Below are 18,246 nucleotides of genomic sequence, written 5' to 3' on the forward strand. Positions count from 1 at the left end.
CCTTGCCTGGAGCCACACAGGGTCATCCTGGGCAGTTTCATGGTCCTCTCCAAGGACTGCCTCTTTAGAGGGCAAAGTTCATGTTCACTCGAGTCAGAACAGATGAATGGGTTGGAGTTTTCTGTAGGTCACTTTCTCCAAAAGCATGGGTTCATAATCTTGAAGTCTAGTCTCAAATTTTTCACCGAAATACCATTACTCTTAGTGAACGCGTATCTCCCAGAGTTGAAAGCCTAAGGTAACCGTTCCTCCTTTCCTGCAGCTCTTCCTTCCTTTGATTAATGAGTTCATTAATTCGTCCATCCATTTGTTTGTTCATTTAGTAAACATTTGAGCGCTTCACTGCCTGGAGCCAGGTGAACAAAACAGAAAGGTTCCTGCCCTCGTGAGGTTTGCGGGACACTGGGGAAAACAGTGTCCAGATGTAGAAGGTGACTGTGTGGCCACCTGCTGGGAACAATGCCATGCAGGGGATGGCAGGGGTGCTGGGCTGGAGAAGCAGGAGGAGACCTGGACAGGGTCATCAGGCAAGGCCTATCTGAGATGGTGACATCTGAGCCCAGACGTGAAGGACAAGGGGCCGGCTGGGTGGAGAGCTGGCAGGGTCTGTGCAGCGTTCCCAGCAGAGGGTCACCACGTGTAAACATTCCTTGTCGGAAATGAACTTGGCACCTTCCAGAAACTGAGAAGAGGTCAGAGTGGAGAGGGGGGCGGGGGAAAGAGCTTGGAAGAGTTAGCAAGGCCTGGGTGTTGAAGTCCTGTATTTTATTTTAAAAACAAAAAAAACACAAAGACCATGAGATGTGCAGCTAGCTCCATAACATCACTCTCTTTTTCTGTAAAGTGGTTTGAAGAAAGGCAGTGTAGTGTAATGGTTAACAGTGGACTTGAGCTACACGCCCGAGTCTGAATTCCACTGCTGCTGCTTGCTGTCTGTATAACCTCAGATAGCTTATTTAACCTTCCTGGGCCTCGGTTTCTACATTGGAAAATGGGGGCAACTCATAGTACCCACACAGTGGGACCATTTTGAAGCTTAAATGAACTGACACATGTGCCTGGGACATAGCAAGTACTCAATAAATGTTACCTGTTGAAAAAATGCTTTAAAGTATTAGACTGACTGTCCAGGAGGGTGTCCTTTCTTATCCTGTGGATTTGTGCATTCCTTAGCATAAGCACATGCCCTCAGATGAGCAAATCCCATTTTGAGGTGGGCAGTCCCAAGACTGGCATGATTGGGACGGCTGCCCAGGCCCGAGGCAGCTTCCGAGTAATGCCGGTTCTCTCCTTCGGCAATACTTGGACGTCCTCCCGTTGCTCTGAGCATCCAGGTCCCGGGTCTCCCAGGGCCGAGTGTGGGCTCCATCAATCTGAAGCCTTCTGTTTCTTCCCTTCCTCAGACCTAGGGGGCTCTGCGTTGAACTGCCCATTGTGATTCTGTTTGGGAGTTGGAGGTTCATTTCAACTCAGCAAACATTTGTTTTGGTCATTGGCAGGGTTCAGGCACGGTGCTAGGTGCTGGGGAATGTATGGAATCCAGCCCACTCATTACCTGGAGGAAGGTAATACCTAGTTGGGGAGTCAGGCTCGTGGACCTGTAATTCCAGTTTAAACTAGTTAAACTGGAGACCGTGGGACCAGAGGAAGGGTCTTTGGCCTCAACTTTGGCTTTAGAGAGCACATCCTAGAGGAAGTGTCCCAGTGAGTCATGAAGAGTGATAAGAGGTAGCCAGAGATGGGAAGGGCTTTCCGGGAGGTAGGAAGAGATAGCAAAGGCCCGGGGTGGGTGGGTTGAGGGGACAGCGTGGAGCGTGAGGGGAAACTGAAAGCAGCTTGATAAGATGAAGGAGGAAAGGGCAGCATGGAGGCTGAAGCTGCTGAATGAGGTGGGGCTTACATGCCTTCCTGGGGCATGTGGGCCCCTGGAGGATCCTCGGAAGGGGCTTCTGTGGTCTGAGCGTTCCGGTCAGACCGTTCTGATTGCAGAGTGGAGGGTGGATTTGGGGAGGGGCGGGGCAGCAGCATGCCACAGCCAGGAAGACTGCGGGGAGGCTGTGGCTCTAGTCCAGGTGAGAGGTAATGAGGACAAAGGTGGGGCTGTGGTGGTTGGTGTATGCGGGGTGGATTAGAGGGAAAGGAGGAGACTCGGGCAGGCTTTGGTGGAGACACGGGGGACGGATCCACGGAAGGTGGCTTTCAGGGATGTTGGGACACAGGACAAAGATACTGTTCAGGGACCTGGGCACCGATTCTGCTTCCTGCTCCCCACCCCGCACTCCCCAGGGTGATGATGTGTCCTGAATGCTGAGTTCCATTCAAGGACCAGAAGATCCCCCTGTGGGCGAACAGTTCCCTAAACAGAAACACAATGAATTTTGGGCTAAATTCTCAGTTGGTGATGTATGCTTGTGTGTGTGTATAAAATACAGAAGACAGTGATGTACAAAATGGTCTTCTCAGCCCTCATGGGACCCTTGGGGGAAGAGTGCACCATGTCAAGTATTTGGCTTGTGAAAATCTGGGGCCCAGGAGTAGGGGGTGGGGTGAGGAATGAGAAAAAGATATGCAGCATCTGTGCCTACTGTGTGTATCCATATGGCCCCAGCAAGTTTTATAACCTTGACTGAGTACGTGATGAATTTCTAGCAGGTATCTGTGTGCTGTCTCTTCTAATTGAGTCTGTAACCCCCTGGCAAGCCTGCTCTTTCATACTCTTCCCGATTCCTGCAGATCATCTGTTCAAGGGAGCAGTTTTCCTGAATCCTGTCGCAGTTTTAGAGCACTCTGTACAAGGTATATCGTTTACAACATGCTGGGTTATCTGATTATCTTCGACCACCATTCATGGCGATTGGAACTGTGTTTCCAAGAGGTTAAGTAACCCGCCCAGCTCACAGGCTATTGGAGGAAGAGAGCTGGGAATCAAATCTGCATTGTCAGACTGTTTTTCCACCACGTGGAGTTGCAGTTACCGTCATGGATACCAGTAGGGTAGAGTTTCTGTTTGGAGTCTTCCTTGGAAGGATTAGAACGAGAGAAAAACTGCCCCATAGTCAAATCCTCAGAACCCTCCAAATTTGCATCCTGCAAATCTGCCCCTCCTGCCACCCGTGAAGCCCATTCTGCTTGTCCCACCCTGGTGAGACTTTAAAGCTGATCCCTGAGCTGAAATGACCAGATGGAGTGAGCAGTATGTATTATTATTTAATAAAGCATGTGTTGTTCCCTACTTGGCAATGCGGCCAAGTCGCTGTTCTAGCAGGTGGTGGGTAACTGGACCCAAGCCCCCTGATCCTGGCTCAGGAACTCCCTGGTCCAGCCTTTGATAACAGAACAAGAGGAGAAAACAGTGACACAGGACACTTCCTGTCCCAAAGGGGATGTGATATAGGACACCTGAAACAACAGGCAGAAGAAAAGCTTCACTAGAGCTGCTTGGGGAGAGCTGGCCCCAGGCCGCCCTCCACGGGTCATCTAAGATCTCGTGAAGAGTGGGATTGGGCCAGCTCTTTCAGTGGAGTTCCGCTCAGTGGATTATCACTTGTGCTCTGTGGGCTAGGCACAGGCTCACCACTGACATCCCAGCTCCTGCCCTTGTGAAGGGTATGTTCCAGTGATGGGGACCAACAAGCAACCAGGCAATAAAAATTAGAATGATGAGGTTTAATTTTTTTATACAGAAAGGAGAGGGCTTATGGGAGCCCAGATGAAGGGTTCCTACATTATCCTGGAGAAATCAGGGAAGTCTTCCCGGAGGAAGAGGAATCTAGGTTGGGAACCGAAGGGCGAGTAGGAGTTTGACCATGCACAGTTGCACAGGCTCCAAATGTCATAGGTGGAAAAGAAACAGGAAAGATTAAGCTGACTAATTTGAATAAAAATAGAAAATTAAAACTTCAGTGCTAGTCTTTCCCCTTCCACCAGTTCTGTAGCTCACTATTATTAGAGGTATAATCCACATACCATGTGGGGGCAGGCAGAACGGGCTTGAGCTTATGTTTTTTTGTTTGTTTGTTTTTTGCGGTACGCGGGCCTCTCACTGTTGTGGCCTCTCCCGTCGCGGAGCACAGGCTCCGGACGCGCAGGCTCAGCGGCCATGGCTCATGGGTCCAGCCGCTCCGCGGCATGTGGGATCTTCCCGGACCGGGGCACGAACCCGCGTCCCCTGCATTGGCAGGCGGACTCTCAACCATTGTGCCACCAGGGAAGCCCTTGGGCTTATGTTTGATTGTCCCTGGGCTAGATGTATGCAAACGAGAAGGCTTTTATTTTGTGAGGTAAAATGTCTGGAAGCAAGAGTCCCAGATTAAGATCACCCAACATCATTTTGATTTTTTTTAAGCTGGTGCATATCCAACCAGTAATTCAATTCAGGGCCCTAAAGTTACCTGTTTGAGACTGTCACGAGTCCAAGTGTGTTGTTTGATGCAGTGGAAATGGAAAAAGTCAGGGAGTTTGGGTATTTCAGTCATAGTCTTGACCCTGCCACAGGCTATTCGTATGATCTTGGATAAATGACATCACTTCAACCAAAATTGAGAAGTAAAACTCTTTTTATTTGTTTATTTATACATCTATTAGTTTATTCCCTCCCACCCCCCACAACTTTTTACTTTGAAAAACCTAAAACCTACAGAAAAATTGCAAGGTTAGAACAAATGCAGTATGTGAGTGTGTGTAGACATAAACAAATATATTTATTTTTGCTGAACTTTCGAAAGTAGGTTGCAGACATCATGGCACGTCCCTCCTAAGGTATTTCAGCCTGCATCTGTGTATTCTCCTAGCTTAGAATGGTGGAATTATCAGACTCAGGACATTTAACATTGATACAATACTCTTCTCTGATGTACAGTCTGTGTCACAAGTTCCCTTATGGTCTCAATCTTCTCCTTTATCATTATAAATTTTATTTCTGATCCAGTCTAATCAAAGACAGATGGCATTCAGTTGTCATTCTCTGGTGCGCTCTGATCAAGAATGGTTCCCCAGCCTTGTTTCTTGGCTGAGTGGACATTTTGGAGGTGTCCGCAACAGTCGTTTTGCAGAGTCCACAGTGTATTCATTTGACAGTTGGCAGTGATTGGACAGCTCCTGTGTGCTGGGCACTGTGCTGGTGGTGGGAAAGCATCGCCATCAGGGCCAGTGAGGTCTTTCTCCTTTCGGAGCTCACAGTCTAGTGGGAGAGCGTAACGAGAAATACGCAAATTGTAGAAAAGTGAAAAATTCCGGGAGGGACTGGAGAGAATTCCTGGTTGGGGCACGCATCTGAAAAAGAAAGAACATAGGCCTAAGATGAGACTGAGCAGGAAGAATATTACTTCTGATGATGCGACTAAGGAAGGCCTCTGAGGCAGTGATATTTAAGTTGAGATCCAAGAGATGAGAAAGTGCCAGCAGGAGGCAAGTGGTGATTTCATTCCTGGCGAGGGAACAGCACGTGCAAAGGCCTGGAGGCTGGGGCATGTTTGGCCTGGTGGAGGAACTGAGCCAAAAGGGCATTTTGACTGCAGAATGGTGAGCAGGGGGCAGGGGGGATGAGGTGAGCTTGATGCCTTGGGTAAGGGCCAGATCATGGAGTGGCTGTTCGACTTCATGTTAGATGCAGTGGGGGCATCAACTTGGAGAGTTGATAACTGGGGCACCTAGTGAGCTGAGGCATGTTTTATAAAGATCACTGGCTGCTGTTTGAAGCACGTCTGAGGGTGGTCGCCAGGTTGGAATGAAGTCTCTTACACAAATTGAAAATAGTTATACGTTGAAGGTATTGTTTGCAAGAACTTAGAGGTGCCACAAAAGATGATTTTTAAAATTGTCAGTTATTTTTGTATTTGAAATTAGACCTGAGTAATGTCTGACTTGGCCTTCCAGAGAGCTTGGTGGGGACATGTCTTATTTCCTCATCTTGACTTTGGTTTGTCACTGATGCGAGCTGACATCCTCACACCCTAGAAACAACCCAGTGGTCCTGTTGCCTCCCAGGCAGCTTTTAACTTGGTGGTGGGCTAGCGTCTCTGGGGAAACCTGCCTCCTCTGGCTGTGGGGCTCTTCCCTCCCACCTGCTCGTATGCCAACCCCTTCCCAGAGCCCACCCAGCTTGCTTCAGGTCCTTTACGTGGACCACACTGGAATCAAACCAAAGCTTAAGAGGAAACAGGACAGCAGGCATAGTGAGGTCCCAGCCTCCTTCTGGGCACTGGCTCTTCCCTCTGCTGGAATGCTTTTCCTGCCCCACTCTCTTGCTACCCTGGGAAGCCTTCCTTCCCTGACCATACTCCTATGCCTGATCACCTTATTACATGCATGCACTGGGCTATCTCTCTCCTTCAGAGTACATGATTCTGTTTTTTTAAAATTATTATTTATTTGTTTGTTTGGCTGTGCCGGGTCTTAGTTGTGGCACACGGGATCTTTAGTTGCAGCCTGCGAACTTTTAGTTGCGGCATGTGGGATCTAGTTCCCTGACCAGGGATCGAACCCCGGGCCCCCTGCATTGCGAGTCCAGAGTCTTAGCCACTGGACCACCAGGGAAGTCCCCATGGTTCTGTTTTGAATAATGCATGCATGAATGTATGTGATCATTTGATTAGTGTTTCTCTCTCCTACTTGGCTATAAACTCTGTGAGGGGCGGGAACATGTCTGCGGTTGCTCTTCACATCACCCCAGTGTACCCCGTGCTTAACGCTTTGGCGGTCGTGTTCTGCAGAGAACTGCTAGGCACAGATCGAAGCGTGGGAAGCCAGTGCGTGTGGGCAGCTCCCGAAGGGTGGAAGGCAAGGCTCTTTCTCCTGAGGGCCCGAGCTAGTCTGTTGTTGACAAATCCTATGCAGACTTCAGAGAATCCAGTAAGATGGAAATGAGAGAGGGCTGGAATGCTGAACATTAGAGAGTGTTGGGAGATACTGGGCAGTTCCTGTCCTTCTAAACAGCAGGAACCCAGGACACCTGAAGTAATAGCCACCCTTTGACCTTCAGAGCAGGCCACAGGGTACCTCCCTCTTCATTTCACTGATCACACTCCCACCTCTCCTTTTTTACGTCTTGGCTCCTATTCCCCCTGTTGGGATTTTCTAGAGAGGAGCCGGGGTGTGTTTCGTTTTTCTGTTCTATGCCAAGTCTTGGCTAGGGAGAGGAAGCTCTGCAATCAGGAGTGTTTTCCCTCCTCGGCTCCTTTGTGAGGACACTGCTCTGAAAGAATGTCCCGTTTTATTGAAGACCCGAGCCAGCCTCAGCATGAGCCCTTATTTCACTTGGATTGTATTTATTCCCAAACGGTGCTGGGCAAACGCTTCTGTGTCCCCACTTCCCTGGGATGTCCTGCTGGACAGCCTTTTGAATGAAAGCTTAGAATCCACGTGGCAGTGGGTGAATAACTCAGGAGCTGTGTGGAGATGGGGTGGTGACAAGATGGAGGGAGGGTCTCTTCTTGGGTGGTCCCAGACTGGGATGCAAGCATGAGTACCCAAGTAGCCTTTCTCCTTGACCTCCCAATAAGAATAAAATAGCAACAGTCAGAGGTCAGTCTCAGATGTCTATGAAGATGAGGCAGGTGGAGCTCTCCTATAGTTGAAGGCTGTATTCTCTAGTTAGCCCCAGTCTCCCCTACTCCCTTTTGCCCTGAAGATAAAAATGACTGTTAGTTTTAAAGGAACAGCCTTCTTAGGTGGTCACACAGCTTAGTTTCTGTTTTGGTTGTTAGGTGTTTTGGGTGGGGACTGTGGTGAACCAGAAAGCTTGTGGCTACTCAGGAGGGCAACTGCCTCAACTCAAGACAGTTGTTGCCTTGTGAGAAGGTGGACCCAGTGTCACCAGATAAACTGGGTTTTCAAGAGAAGCTAGATATCTGGATTTGTATGTAAAATGTTCTAACTTTTAAATGTTGACCACAAACCCATGTTTTGGAAAATTCCGTGTGGGTCAAACAAAGCTTACCTGTGAGTTACCTTTTGACCAAGGGTTGGCAGTTCCCGGATCAACGCAGGGTGGGTCGTCAGGAAGGCTCCATTGCTTTGGATGGTAGAACCCGAGCAAATGGGTGTAGGTGAGAGAAGGATTTAAACCTGAAGAAGAGCTGCAGGGAAGCCACACAGGTAGTGGAGGGAGATGGGCTTTAGTCTAGGGAGGCCCCATCAGTCTACCTCACTGTGCCTCAGATTTCCGGTGTGTGAAATGGGACCAACGGCGTTTGTTTCTTAGAGCATTTCTGGGTGCTCTGTGCGGAGCTCAGTAGCTGTCACCCCAGCAGGCGTTCCTTCAGTGTGCTCAAACCGCCCTTGGCATGGCCCCTGGGTCTTCCTGCTGGTTTTTAAACAGCCCCACCCTCCCAGTCCCCAGGTAGGGCTCGGCTTTCCCCCTTGATGCCTAGGCATCCTTAAGGTCCTCCTCTCTGCTGACTCTTTGAATTCCTTCCCTCCTCTTTACTTCTCCTGCCTCCATCTCCTCCAGGTATTTATGTTGTTTCCGTACCACCAGCCCTGCTTCCTGCCTAATCTCCTGACTCCTGTCTCCGATGACTGACCTTGGAGGTGTAGCTCTGCTTGTGTCAATGTCTGCTTCCCCCAGACCTACTGGTGGAGGGAGGTTCCTCAGCCTGGCCTCCCATCGCTTTCTCCATCTTCTCTGCTGCCGAGCTCTCCAGACTCCTCTCCTGTTCCCTGCCTCCCACACCTCACCCATGCACCCAAGTCTCTCCACTCTACATCATTTCCTCAAATTTGCCATGTTCTTTCCAGGGTCCTGATACTTGGCACGTTCCCTCTTCACTCAGCTAACCCTTACAGGGGCCTGCCTCAGATTTCTCTAGTTGCCTCTCTTTGTCTACACGCGTCACACCCTAAACTCCTCGTCTCGTGTCCCAGCAGTCATGAATATACACAGGTGATGTGCATAAACGTGTCTGTCTCTGGCTTTCGTACTAGACTGAAGCTCCGGAAAGGCGGTACCAGGCCGGGCTGTTCTGTACATCTTTCATGTTCATTGAATGAATGTCGACACCCCCTCGTGTCTCTTTGTACACCTGCCGCTGCAGAGAAACGGAAGGACTTGCTGTTCCCCGCACACACTTCAGGTTCTTCTGTGCCTGGGCGCTGGCATCGTCTGCCTAGCTTTAAGTCCTCCTTCTACCCGCTATGGGCTGTACCACGTTGGACAGGTCACTTGACCTCTCCATGTCTTAATTTCTTCAACTGTGAAATGGAGCTGACGACAGTACCTACTTTGCAGCCTCCCTGCCCCACCTCCAGTTAGCTGTGTTTCCCTGGGCTGCTTTGCCTCCCTGAGCTTGGGTTTCCACATGAGTGAGATGCAGATGGGGATGACAGTATCATCGTCCCCATGTTGGGAGGAGTAAACGAGGGAACACAAGGCAGTGCTGGCCTGCTGCCTGGCACGCGCCTCGTGCAGTAAGTGATTTTTGCTGTCCTGGTCGTCATTAATCTAGCGGTGGTTCTGGCACAGATTAGAGAGACCTGTGTTTCTGCTAATGATTCAGGGCCATCTGTGGGAGGTGAATTCGATTCTCCTGGGTCCATCCTGCACTAACCTTTTCATGGTTTGGTGGTGGGGGAGGAGAGGCTTAGATGGGAAAGACCCTCAGTCTAGTACTTCTCCTTTAACTTGTTCTCAGGCACTTATTCCTCGGACCTGTTAATTGCCTTGAAAATAAAGAATTAGCTAGATAGCCTTTTTTTTGGTCACTGGTGCAGTGTTGGGCCCCATATCCCCTTCCTCGGCGTGGCCTTCCCCGGCCACCCCACCTGAGATCCTGTCCCTGGTCACTCTCCACCTCCTACATGGAAGGAAGTTTATTTCCTTCAGAGGACTTTTCCTGATTGATGACGTTATGGTCTGTCATCTTCCTTCCTAGACTATAAGTTCCATGAGGTCAGACTGTATGGTTCACTGCGGAAAGGGAATTGCAAGGGACGGAAGAAAAGAAAACCCTATAGAGGTTCTTAAATTTACTCTAAAGGTCTAGGATTTGGACCTGGTGTCAGCTCTGGTCTGGAGGCTGGAAATGACAGGAAACAGGAAGGCAGCTCCCTCCGAGTCAGTGCATTGTGACCTGGCCGCCGGTGGATTCTCTTAATTTCACACAGATACTCCCTTCTGTGTAGCCTGTCAATTTCCGAGGAGGTCGCAAAGCCGCCTCACCCCGTTCCAGCCGAAGATGTTTTTCTCCTTTGTCAGCTCGTGCCTGTTTGGTGTCTGCTAGCCCAGCTGTCCCTGAGCCATCTCTGGATGACCTAGATCATGGTGGGAACAGAACAGGTACTGGGAATAATAGCAACTAGCATTCACCTGTGGAACTTTGCCTTCATGCTCAGTAACTCAGTAAGGATTCTTACCGTCCCCATTTTATGGAGGAAGAAACTGAGGCTTAAAGAGCATAAGTTATTAGCCTAAAATCGTAAAATTTATAAGTAACAGGGCCAGCGTTTAAACCATGTCATCTGTCTTAAAAGCAACCACACAGCTGCTGTACTGCCGAGCTGCGGCAGACTTCAAATCACTGAAGTTTGGCTGTGGGATGCGCTGTGGGCAGGGAGAGAGGGGGAGAAGGGGAAGTAAATGTTGCAGATTTATCTTCCTAATTTTCCTTGGCTTCGGCTAATATTAAAATTATTTCGAGCACTCCACTGACAAAGGCGGAAGAGAGAACCCAGTTCGATATTAAATATTTGCAATGGAAAATTCACAGAGTCTTTCTGAGTGGAAGATATTTCCGAGTAATTCCCATGGGACTAATTCGGCCAGTTGTTGCTTCTGCTGCATGCTTCCTGTGGTTGCTTCACTGTTCTCAGAAATGAACATTCCTGACTTTGAAGTCCTGGGGTTACGCCGGGCTAGATGCTGAACTCTGCCTTGGTTTTCCCGGGCAATGTGTGAATAAAGGGGAGAGGGCTGCGTGGTGCACTTAGCTGCTGGCCTTGGAATTCGGGGCTTTACGAAAACTACATTAAGCCAGGCACCTCCAGCCAGGGAATTGGGATATGTCACAGTCGTCACAGCCCCAGTAGCTGATGCTGAGCACTGTGAAGGGTGCTCAGTGCTCTACATGCCTTAACTCTCCTAATTCTCACAACTACCCTGTGGTCAAGGTCCTAGTAACCCTTAACCCTCTTTCATAGACTAACAAAGAGAGGCTCAGAGAGGGTAAAGCTCTGGGTCCAGTTGGCATGTGGCAGAGCTGGGATAAGAAGCCAGTTCTGTTTGACTCGAAAATCCCATGCCTCACAAACCACTGTGCTGTGTGCCAGAACCGTCTTCAGGACTTAGAACTGATTGATGGCGGGCCTGGAGATCATTCCAGACCCCTGGCCACAGTAGGCCAGAATTGCCAGCACAGGGGAATGGGTGCTCTCCTTGTCTGATTGGGTTGGCCTGTCCCCTGCTGCATTCCCACGGGTGATCTTGGTTTGGCGTCCATCCAAGCAGGGAAAAATGAGAGTAGGTGCTCACTTGAAGTTGGTGGCCCACGCTCTGAGCCCTTTGGATGAGAAAACCCTTGGGTGTATGTGAAGTAGCCCTGTCCATTGCTTCATCACGGCCAGGCAGCCTGAATTACTGGTCACTCTGCTGGAGTCTGGTTTCCGACGAGGTAACATCTGGGAAGCAAACTCCAGGAGGACAGGGATTTTATGAAGTATGTTCACTGCCGTGTTCCTGGTAATGGGTACAGCATCTGGCGTGTTGTGAGGCTTTGTACACATTGGTTGCATCTTTACTCCTCGCAGGTCTTTTGCTAACTGTGGACCCCTCCAGTCTGTCTCCCCTTCGGCCAGACTTTCTCATATGCTGCTCGCTTTGCATAAAATGCTGTTCCCTCTGCATAACGTACTGTTCCCTACTCTGTGCCTGCCCAACTCCCTCTCCCCTTTAGCTTAAATGACACCCCTTTAGATTGGGCCCTCCCAGATCTCCATGTAGCCTAGCCCCCGTGTCCAAATGGTGTTTCTGTTAAATTCTCTCATAACACCCTATACTTTTTCCTCAAGGCACGTGTCCCAGCTTATCATTACGCATATATGAGTGAGTGGAAGTGTTGAACGTCTGGCCTCTCAGTAAATCATTAGCTCCGCGAGGGCAGAGATCTGTCTGTTTGGCTCACTCTTGTGCTGCCAGGGTTTGGCAGCACAAGAGAATGAGTGGGGTCTTCACCCTCCCCTCTGACACCACATGCTTGCCTCCAGAGTGATGGGTTCTCATGTATTGAATGTTTACAGCTGGATGAAGGTTTTTACCGCCCCCTGCCCCCAGCCACTTCATCAGCATGAATCAGACTCACTGCATCGTGGAAGGGAGTGGTTTCTTTTTTCCCTTTGGATCTGAGAACACTCAGGTTCGTGGAAGGCTCTCATCATGACACCCTCATCATAGTTACCCATCCCTAGGCCAGGGGAGCCAGAGCTGCTGTTTTGAGGGCCACTGTCTATTTCCTGAGTATTTTGGCATTCTTCAGAGTCATACATAAAGAGTCTTAGTTCTCGGGCTTCCCTGGTGGTGCAGTGGTTGAGAATCTGCCTGCCGATGCAGGGGACATGGGTTCGAGCCCTGGTCTGGGAGGATCCCACATGCCGTGGAGCGGCTGGGCCCGTGAGCCACAACTACTGAGCTTGCGCGTCTGGAGCCTGTGCTCCGCAACACGAGAGGCCGCAACAGTCAGAGGCCCGCGCACCGCGATGAAGAGTGGCCCCCGCTCGCCACAACTAGAGAAAGCCCTCGCACAGAAACGAAGACCCAATACAGCAAAAATAAATAAATAAATAAAATTAAATTAAATTAAAAAAAAAAGAGTCTTAGTTCTCAGCCATTGAGTCAGTCGGCAAGGTGAAAGAAGGTGTGTATCTGCAGACCTGCCGGGCTACCCCCCGACCCCTCTCTCTCTCTCCTTTCCCCACCTCATGGTGTCTTTCTAGCTTTGAAATGAATGAAACTTGTGCTAGAAGACAGTGAAGAGGTTGGGAAAAGTCAAAGCCCATCATCATCCTTCTCATCAAGTGGGAGCTGGGTTAGTGCAGTCTGGGGTGAGCAGAGAGCTCTCCTGTGTGAGGCCAGAGCAGGAGGGAAGCATCGGAACAAAACCTTTAGCAGGTGGGAGCTGTTGCTGGGCTCGGGTGTCCTTGGCCTCTCTCACAAGTGACCACTCTGAAGGGTAGGACCTGCAAGAGAGACCAGAAATCCTGCTCAGGCCTCTCCGAACTGGCTCTATCCTCCCTTCCCCTTTCTTCTTATTGACGAGCGCCACTCAGGCTCATCCTCGCTTGGCCGTTCCTCATCGGCATTGGCTTTCAGCTTGCCCGGCCGACATCCTGTGGACGCTGCAGTTCAGACAAACAGCAAGATCATCAAAGAGCGGAGCATGAATGAAAAACTGCTTTATGACATGCCTTCAAAGTGTCCTTTTAGGAGTTCAAAGGATGTGGAGAGGAGGCAGGGGAATCAAAGGAGACGGGAGAGCAATGAACTCTCCGAGGAATCATTGGGTTTTTCATTGTATATTTTCTATGACGCTTGTGATGTAAAAATCAAAAGTAATCCCAGCCCTCAAGGGTTCTCTGTGTGCAGATCTGACGCAAAGAAGGAAGCGACTCACCTTGCTGGTTGGAGGGCTTTGACCCCTGCCTTCTAAGTCACCTGTTTGGCATCTGCGTTTCCTGTTTGGACCTCAATTGAATATTTTGATCTGCGAAGACTGTGTCCACAGATGGAGATTGAATGCTGCTTATGTCGTTCGCTGGAGGTGAATAATTTAGTCTGTGCAGAAATTCCCCATTACCTTTTGCATTTAAAGCCAGGCCAGAGTCCAGCTATAGTAATGGATATGCAGAGCTCAGAAAAGATCTGGCATAGATTGTAAGATTCCAGAGACTTCTGTTCTGACAGATAGAAGGAGAATTGAGGCTCTACTTGAGGCCGGAGCTGGACCTAATTAATATCCTCATGGGAACACCATTGATATTTTGATGCTGAAATGCCTTATGCCCAGTCCACTCAGAATGTTTTGGCAACTAACAACATAGTGCCATCCATGGAGGGTGCTTGAATGAAATGAATGAATGACCAAGCAAATGGACAGCTCTGATTTGGTAACCCTAGAGTAGATTCTTTCATGGTGATGTTTTCTCTTCTTTTGGGGCCATTCAGGCTCAGAATACGAGGGTGCTATTTCAGTCAAGTTGCCAAGGGATTTCAATTGCAAGGGACAGATACCCCAGCTCAAACTGGATTGAGGTAGAGGAGTTTTGTTGGTTAATATTATTAAAAACTCCAAAGAGAGATTTGATTTCTGGCTTGTCTGGTGCAATAGACTGAATGTTCGTGTCCCCGCAAAATTCGTACGTTACAACACCTGTAACCCCCCAAGGTGATGGTATTAGGAGGTGAGGGCCTTTGGGAGATGATTAGGTCATGAGGGTGGAGCCATCAGGAATGGGATTAGTGCCCTTATAGAGAAACTCTGGAAAGCTCTTTCACTCCTTCCACCATGTGAGGACACAGTGAGATGACAGTCACCAGATACTGAGTCTGCCAGCGCCTTGATCTTGGACTTGCCAGGCTCTAGAGCTGTGAGAAGTTTGTTGTTGTTATGCTACCTAGTCTATGGCATTTTTGTTATAGCAGCTGTATAGAGTAAGACAACTGGTTCAAGGCGCCCTGAGAATGTCCTCAGGACTCTGTTTTACCCTCTCCACCTCTCAGCTCTGTTTTGTGTGTGTTATCTCTCTGTTTTCTGCAGACCAAGGTGATGCCCTAGGGCACAGGAAGTACTGTTTCATGGTTAAGAACACAGTCTCGGGAATTCTGTGGTGGTCCAGTGGTAAGGACTCGGTGCTTCCATTGCAGGGGGGCATGGGTTCGATCCCTGGTTGGGGAACTAAGATCCCACAAGCCACGCAGCGTGGCCAAAAGAACAAAACGAAACCAAAAACATGGTCTCTATAGCCAGAAGCAGTCTTGATTCAAATCCTCAGGCCATCACCTACTAGTTGCACAACCGTAGACATGTTTCTTAACATCTCTGTGCCTTAGTTTCCTTGTCTTTAAATGGGACATGATGATGATGGTGACGGTGACAGTGATAGCTAAAATTTGTTGAGCACTTGCTGTTCTGCCTCGTGTTCTTCCAAGTACTCTATGTAAATAAATTCACTAATCTTCACAACCTATGCGGTAGGTGCTCTTAGTAGCCCCATATTATAGATGAGGAAACTGAGGCACAGAAAGTTTAAATAACTTGCCCATTACACGACTAGTAAATGATAGAGCCAGAAGTTAAATCCAGGTAGTCTGGTTCCAGAGTCAGTACTATTGATCTCCAAACTATGCTGCCTCATATAATAGAACTTATAACTCATGGGGTTGATGTGGGAATTAAATGAGACAGTATACATAAAGACACTTAAGGCAGTTCTTGGCACATAAGGGTCATCTTAAAAAAGAAAAAAAGCTGCCAGTAACTTTTGGCCCATATTCTGTGCTCTCAGTAACCACAGCAGAGAATGATTTTCTCTTCTAAGAGTTCCACAAAACTCTCAGAACTGAGTCTTGTGGACTCTTTTTTGAGTCATGTGTCCATTGTTGAACCAGTCGCTGTGGCCAGGAGATTGCAGTGTTCTGATGAGCCAGGCTGGTGCTAGGAGTGGAACTGACACCAGCTGAACTACATCAACTGAAAAGTGAAGGAGGGTTGTTTCATCAGAGTGAAGAAGCAGAGTTACTACAGGTAGATAGGGAAATGAGAGAAGCCCTCTTATATCAAGTGTTCAGACTGGCAGTAGAGGCTGTCTGGATTTCTCTGGGAAATCAGTTTGCAGCTGACAAACAAAAAGAGAAGGTGGTCAGAGGCCCTACCTCTAAGTCTACTGAATCCTCCAGCGGGGGGTAGTGAGGGAAGAAGAGGGATGAGTAGGTTTGAAAAGAAATACCATCTCTAAGGCTCAACTCACTGTACCACTCGGGGCAGCACGCAGAAGTTACGTCAGGAGGTGAAGTGCTAGTTCATTAGGATCTGCAGGAAGGTAAAGAGGACGTAATTACTCAGATGGCATGTGGGCAAGCCCCAAGGCCACCTTGTGAGAAGTGCTGGGCAAGCATTCGCAACCACTAATGATGCCCCTGACAGCAGCCCCTGGTGCTGCTCAGAGATGGTGCCACCGGCCCCAGAGTGCCCATTCCCATGGTCCGGGGTGAGTCAGGCCACACTGAAGCAGGGCCCGTGCCTGATTCACCAGTCCCACTTCCTCTACTTCCTGGTGGTCCCCACCTACACAACCACCGCGCCCAGCTTAGCATTGACCAGTGGGCCCAAAATTAGCATCTGAGGCCAAAGTAGGCATCGTGGCCCAAGATCCTGTGGGTGGTGGATGAATTACAAAGGGGCCTAGAGGTACAGCTATCAGTTTACCAGTTTCTACTTAAGTCCCTGCCAACCTCCACTTCCTGGACGCTTCCTGTTGCTGGAGGAGGCGTGGAGGGACATGGCCTTCAGTGGTCAAGTCTAATAAGCAGCTGACTCCTGTCAACCATCTCAGGGTTACATCAGGAATGTGAGCGTGTGGTGGGTACCACTGCCGTAAAAAGAGCTTGGTGATAGATCCTCAGCTGCTTTCTCACAACTGCTTATTTATATGTGGGTCCACATCTAGTCAGTTCTGCACATTATTGCCCATGCTGCTTGTTCCAAAGACTCCTCTCCTACCTTCTCTTCCCCCTTGCACTGAAGACCTTGCTTAATAATTCATTAAAGACAGCTTTCTCTCTCACAGCTCTTCACTGAGGCCCCAGAACCATCTCCTTCTGCAGACCAGGTATTTCATCTGGAGTGTTTCCTTCTATTCCCCCCGCCCCCCGACTTTATTAATGATCTATCTTTTCTGACTCCTTCCTTTTTTTTTTTTTGTGGTACGCGGGCCTCTCACTGCTGTGGCCTCTCCCGTTGCGGAGCACAGGCTCCGGACGCGCAGGCTCAGCAGCCGTGGCTCACGGGCCCAGCCGCTCCGCGGCATGTGGGATATTCCCAGACCGGGGCACGAACCCGTGTCCCCTGCATCGGCAGGCAGACTCTCAACCACTGTGCCACCAGGGAAGCCCCTGACTCGTTCCTTTAAACCTACGTTAAAATGACCCGTCCTACATGTAATCACCTTCCCTCAACTCTCCACTCTGCCTGTAACTGTATCCTTTCCCTTCACCCAGTGTATTGAAAGAGAAGTGTGCTTGTTGCCCTCACCTGTCAGTAGCTACGACAATCTGGTTTCTGCTTCTCCCATCCCAACCAATTTGGAGGTCTCCACATGTTTTTTTAAAAAATATCAGTTTATTTATTTATTTATTTTTGGCTGTGTTGGGTCTTCTTTGCTGCACGCGGGCTTTCTGTAGTTGTGGGGAGCAGGGGCTACTCTTCGTCGTGGTGAGAGGGCTTCTCATTGCGGTGGCTCCTCTTGTTGCAGAGCAAGGGCTCTAAGCACGCAGGCTTCAGTAGTTGCAGCACTTGGGCTCAGTAGTTGTGGCTCACGGGCTCTAGAGCGCAGGCTCGGTAGTTGTGGTGCACGGGCTTAGTTGCTCCGCGGCATGTGGGATCTTCCCAGACCAGGGCTCAAACCCATGTTCCCTGCATTGGCAGGCGGATTCTTAACCACTGCGCCACCAGGAAAGACCCAAAATGTTTCAATTTGATGAAATACGATGTATACGTTTTTTTCTTTTATGGTTTATATCCTATTTAAAAAATCTTTGCCTAACCCAGTTCACTTAGATGTTATCCTATGCTTTCCTCTAGAGGTTTAATAATTTTAGCTTTTACATTGAAGTCTGATTATTTTGAGTTAAACTTTTTGTGGTGTGAAGCAAGGTTTTTTGTCTGTTTTTTTTGCTTGTTTATTTATTTATTATTTGCATAGGAGTATCCAGTGGTTTCAGTACCATTTGGTGAAGAGATGGTTTTTTTCCTCATTGAATTGCTTTGAGACATTTAGTTGAAAATCAATTGACCATAAATACATGTATCTATGACTGCATTTTATTCTGTTTCATTTATTTGTATGGCTGTCTTTATGCCCATAACAGACTGTCATGATTTCTGTAGATTTATAGTAATTCTTGAAATCAGGTAGAGTAATCCTTCAACTTTTTCTTTGTCAAAATTGTTTAGACCTCTCTACTTTTTTTTTTTTTTTTTTTTTTTTGCGGTACGCGGGCCTCTCACTGTTGTGGCCTCTCCCGTTGCGGAGCACAGGCTCCGG

At 48.9% G+C, this 18,246-nt stretch overlaps 1 non-coding gene across 1 annotated transcript; it reads right to left on the minus strand.

Moving 5' to 3' along the window:
• Positions 1 to 6,460: 6,460 nt before the first annotated feature.
• TRNAA-CGC (transfer RNA alanine (anticodon CGC)) lies at positions 6,461 to 6,534 on the minus strand. The gene has a single exon. It is a non-coding gene; the product is annotated as a tRNA-Ala (tRNA).
• Positions 6,535 to 18,246: the final 11,712 nt, after the last annotated feature.

This window comes from Physeter macrocephalus, chromosome 8 (genome assembly GCF_002837175.3).
Source record: "Physeter macrocephalus isolate SW-GA chromosome 8, ASM283717v5, whole genome shotgun sequence".
NCBI classification, from domain to species: Eukaryota; Metazoa; Chordata; class Mammalia; order Artiodactyla; family Physeteridae; genus Physeter; species Physeter macrocephalus.